Source organism: Pseudopipra pipra, chromosome Z (genome assembly GCF_036250125.1).
Source record: "Pseudopipra pipra isolate bDixPip1 chromosome Z, bDixPip1.hap1, whole genome shotgun sequence".
Classification (NCBI taxonomy): Eukaryota; Metazoa; Chordata; class Aves; order Passeriformes; family Pipridae; genus Pseudopipra; species Pseudopipra pipra.
The window spans coordinates 29,558,329-29,563,210 of NC_087581.1; the positions used below are offsets into that span (position 1 = coordinate 29,558,329).

The 4,882-nt window shown below is 38.8% G+C and overlaps 1 long non-coding RNA gene across 1 annotated transcript; it reads right to left on the reverse strand.

Annotated features, from left to right (window-relative positions):
* Positions 1 to 1,094: 1,094 nt before the first annotated feature.
* On the reverse strand, positions 1,095 to 2,429 carry LOC135407680 (uncharacterized). The gene is made up of 2 exons (XR_010426964.1): positions 2,310 to 2,429; positions 1,095 to 1,196 (listed from the first exon to the last, which is right to left on the reverse strand). It is a non-coding gene; the product is annotated as an uncharacterized LOC135407680 (long non-coding RNA).
* Positions 2,430 to 4,882: the final 2,453 nt, after the last annotated feature.

Genomic DNA, 4,882 nt, shown 5'->3' on the forward strand with positions numbered 1-4,882 from the left:
GCAGCTCACTGTACCTATTTGAAAACAATAAATAAAACAAAAATTCTACAGCCTAATTAAGCAGCAAGCTGGATAGCATCACAATACCAGGCATGAATGAAGGCTTGGGCTCCTTTCCACAGTAGTGAAAGCACTGCAAGCTAACTTGTTATTTGCAAACACAACTAAAGTTTTAGCCTACACAGAGTCCTATCAAAGACATGGCACTGAGCCTCAAGCTTTCTGTCAGATTAGGCAAGAACAGTGGATTGCTCAGCATCTTGCAGAACTGAGGTCTTTTGAAGAGGTGAAGCCCTGAAGCCATAGTAGGTGAGAGATTAGGAGAAGACAGCAAGAAAAAGAGCATTAAATTTTATTTTCCAAAATAGGTCATCCAAAAATCTTAGCCTCAAGTCAGACCTGATGTCCTGCTCATCAGGCTAGGTGAACAGGTTGTTGCTTCTGTCCAGTACTGACTGCTCTGCCATTTTTCTCGCCTGTGTGGAACAAAAACACTGTAGTGTTCCTTGGTGTAGGGTCAGGAAGCCTACTACTACTGCAAATAAATTAGCCAACCTGGAATGTTTTAAAAGGACTACGTGAAGGAGCAAAACCACACCAGTTACTGAAAAGCAATCCAAACCCTGCTATATTCGTAATACACAAAGAGCAAACTGCAGTGCTTTTGAAATGAAAAAATAGATAACGTGTCATCTCCTCTGAATTATAACATCTGACCTGCAACTGAAATCCTTTGCATCAAACAGGTTTAAAACAAAAACTAAGTACCTAGCCTTATAACATGACAGCAGGGTACTTTTTGTGTTCCATCTAAGTGCATCTAATTGCAGTCCAAGGCTGCACAGGCTTCTTCATCAATTTACAATTTGTTTTTCAAAGCATTCTGAAGAGAATGAGTCAGAGAAGAGCAAAAGGCATGCTGATCGATCCTCAAATTAGTACTTTCAGTGTTCACTGAGAAGAGGGAGTCTGAAGGCAGATACCACTTTCTCCTTGTTTCTTTTTCTAGAGAATGACCTGACCTGTCTCAACACCAATATAAATAAGGGGTTCCTGTAAGGTGAAACAAACAAAAAAACCCCATACAACACCAATTTAAATTATTTTTATACTGTTTCAATGTATTTCATTAAAAAAAACAAATATTCTTTCATCTTTGAGAGGAGCAGAAAGATGGGGCAATTCCAGATTCCAACCTGAAAGACACAAATGTGAGTAATAAGAAGAAAGGGCAAGAAAAAGTTAACAGCAATAATCACAGTATTAATCTTTGTTTCAATGGCATTAACTCAAAGCATAAACCATCCAAGTTTGTTCTTGTCTCTTTGATTGGAGGATTTGCTGCTTCAACTGTTTTATTAGAAATGGTTTGAGGGAAACTGCCCTTGAAATTATTTACTTATACTTTATCAATCTGGTTATTAATCTGGTTTCAGGTACCTGAGTATGTCTATACTGTGGTTAAATCAGTGCTCATGGAACACTGCTCATGAATCCCTGATCTAACTCTAAATTAGCTATTTTTATACTGGTCTTACCTTAAATATATAGAACTTGGAAGGGCTGATTTAGACAAAACTGTCTGCCTCAGATCAGTCTACACTAAACTTCTAGACAATTTCCCATTATCTCAAATGAAGGAAGATTTTTTTCATTTTGAACTTGGTATTTAGGAACTGATCCACATATCTAGTTTCTTTTCCTGCTTATAACAGCAGAAAACAGCTAACATGCGAAAAGACTGCAAGAATCTCATTCTAATCTCTCAGGCTGGTTTTAACTCAGAAATGTGGAGGTCTTCTATCTATGTGTTCTTATAATCCATATACACATAATTTAAAATGTCATCTATCTTTCATTTATATTCTAAATATATTTAGTATAAAATATTCAATCTTGTAACACTTTCTCTTTTACATGCACTTCTGCTAGGTTTGGTTTTTTGGTTTGTTTTTTTTTTCTTTGTTTGGTTGGTTGGTTGGTTGTTGTTGTTTTTTCCCTAATCATTTTATTGTTTATCCAGTCTTTAAAAACAGCACATATTTGTTCAAGAAATTTCACTAATATTTTTCATTATATTCAAATATTTCCCTCCAGGTTTCCTCTGCATTTTTTTTTCTGAGTTATAATTTTGAGTTGTTTCTGGGCGTGTGCTGTGTACACTGAATGGTAACATTAGTGTATGTCTCCCAGGTATGCCTTCATAATATTATGCCTTCATGCACACTTCATAATAGTTACAGAACTGAAATAATTTTGACATGAAAAATTAAATTATTGAACAGACATTGTAAATGAAGCTGTCTTACATTTGCAAAATTTCCATTCGATTAGAAGTTGGTTCCAATGGCAGATCTGTGAGCAAAAGCCCCCTTTGTTTCTGTGTGTGAAAAAACAAATATATAAAGATATCAAATAATTCACTTCTGTATTGTAAATATATTTTCCAAAAACACTGACAAGTAGTAAGCACAACCCTTCACCACCATTAATTACAGTAATCTTTAACAGGCTTTGAAGAAATTTATTTATACCAGTGCAATGCAGTCTCAATATTTTTCAGTTATTTGTGATTTAAAAAGCACCAGAAAAGCTACTTCATAGAGATAACCCATTTTATATGAATATTAAAATGAACCTGAAATTTTCCAAAGGTATTAGCTAGCTAGATTGTGCTGTCACTGATAATGGAAAGTGAAGTCTAGGTAGGATAATTTTTATATTTTAATGCTGAAGGAGAAGGTGCAAAGACAACAGAGTTATGATACAGACTGAATCACCCTCCAATGAAAGAATGTAAAACAAACATCCAGAAAGAACAGATTCCTTGGATAAGAGTGGGAGTAACAAAAGCCACATCCAACTTTCCGACCTGATGGAAAATTTCACAAGTCCTTTAGTGTTAACCATAGAATATCACAGAATAATCAAGATTGGAAAAGACCTACAAGATCATCCAGTCTAACTGTCCACCCAGCACTACCACTGTAATGCCTAAACCACTGAACTCTATCACCCAGCACCAGATCCAGATACCTCTTAAACACCTCCAGGGAGGTGACTCCACCACCTCGCTAGGCAACCTATTCCAATACCTGACCACCCTAACAGTGAAAATATCTTTTCTAATATCTAATCTGAATCTCTCGTCTCAGTTTAAAGCCACTTCCTCTTGCCCTCTCAGTGCAGGTATGGTAGAAGAGATGGCCCAACCTCACTACAACTTCCCTCTGCGTAGTTGTAGAGAGCTGTGGGGTCCTCCCTGAGCCTCCTCTTCTCAAGACTATTCCTCGTAAGACGAGTTTTCTAGACTCTTCTTCATTTCTGTTGCCCATCTCTGGATATGCTCCAGCACCTCAATGTTCTTTTTGAAGTGAGGGGCCCAAAACTGAATGCAGTACTCAAGGAGTACACACCCCCTCTGAGTGCTGGAACTCCCCATGGAGAAACAGTAAGAGATGTTATTACTGATAGTTCCCACTAGATCGCGCCTGAAGTACAGATGAGATGCCAATGCAGAGTACGCGTACCAGATTAGGTTCATGACTGGCGATTTATCGTATCATCAGACACTACTGGAAAGAACGATACAGTGGTAGTCCTAGCCCAGACTCTCTCGAGGATAAACATCACCACAGCAACACACACTGCAAGAACTGCATTTTATAAAGCACATCCAAGCATACACATAGGAACTCTTGAGAGTAAATGTAGCAACATGATGACAAGCAACTACTAAATTAATAAACCAAATGCTTAAAACAAATTTGGTTTATCACAGTCGGCTCAGAACTGCTGTTATCTTGACCTTTTGTGCTCCACATTGGGTGACAAAAAGAACTGTTGTGTTTTAAGCCCAGCTGGCAACTAAGTGCCACACAGATGATTACTTACTCCTCCCCACTGCAACCCCTCTGGTGGAGAGAACACAAAGTAAAAAATAAACCTCGTGGATTGAGATTAAAACATCTTAATATTTGGGGAAAAAAAAAAACAACCAACCTGAATAATACTAAGTATGCTAATAGTAATAATTGTAATTATAAAGAGAAGGAGAGAAATGGAATCCAAGAGAAACAACTGACAACTCTTCACCACCTGCTAACTAATGCCAAACCCTGTCCCCGAACCTCAATCAGTCTTCTTCCAGGTAACTCCTCCAGTTTCTATACTGGGTACGTCGGTCTTCGGTATGGAATATTCTTTTGGCCAGTTCAGATCAGCTCTCTTGGCCATGCTCCTCACAGCCTCTTGTGCACCTGCTCTCTGGCAGAGCACAGGAGACTGAAAAGTCCTTTTGACTTAGGATGAGCACTATTGAGCAACAAACAAAATATCACTGTGTCACCAGCATGAACTAGTGGGGCCACACTTTGAATCCTGTGTTCAATCTTGGGCCCCTCACTACAAGACAGACATAGAGATGCTGGAGCGTGTTCAGAGAAGGGCAAAGGAGCTGGTGAAGGGTCTGGAGCACAAGTCTGATAAGGAGCAGCTGAGGGAGCTGGGGTTGTTAACCTGGAGGAAAGCAGGCTCAGGGCAGACCTTATTCATCTCTACAGCTACCTGAAAAGACGTTGTAATGAAGTGGAAATTGGCCTCTTCTTGCAGGTAACAAGTGACAGGACAAAAGGAAATGGTCTCTTGCACCAGGTGAGTTTTAGACTGGCTATTAAAAAAAATTTCTTCACAATGAGGGTTATCAAGCATTGGAACAGGCTGCCTAGGGAAATGGTGGTGTCACTGTCCCTGGAAGCATTCAAAAAGTCGGTAGATATGGCACTTGAGGATGTGGTTTTGTGGTGAAAAAGGTGGTAGTGCTAGGCTCACGGCTGGACTTTATGAACTTAGAGATCTTTTACAAATTTGACAATTCCATGAT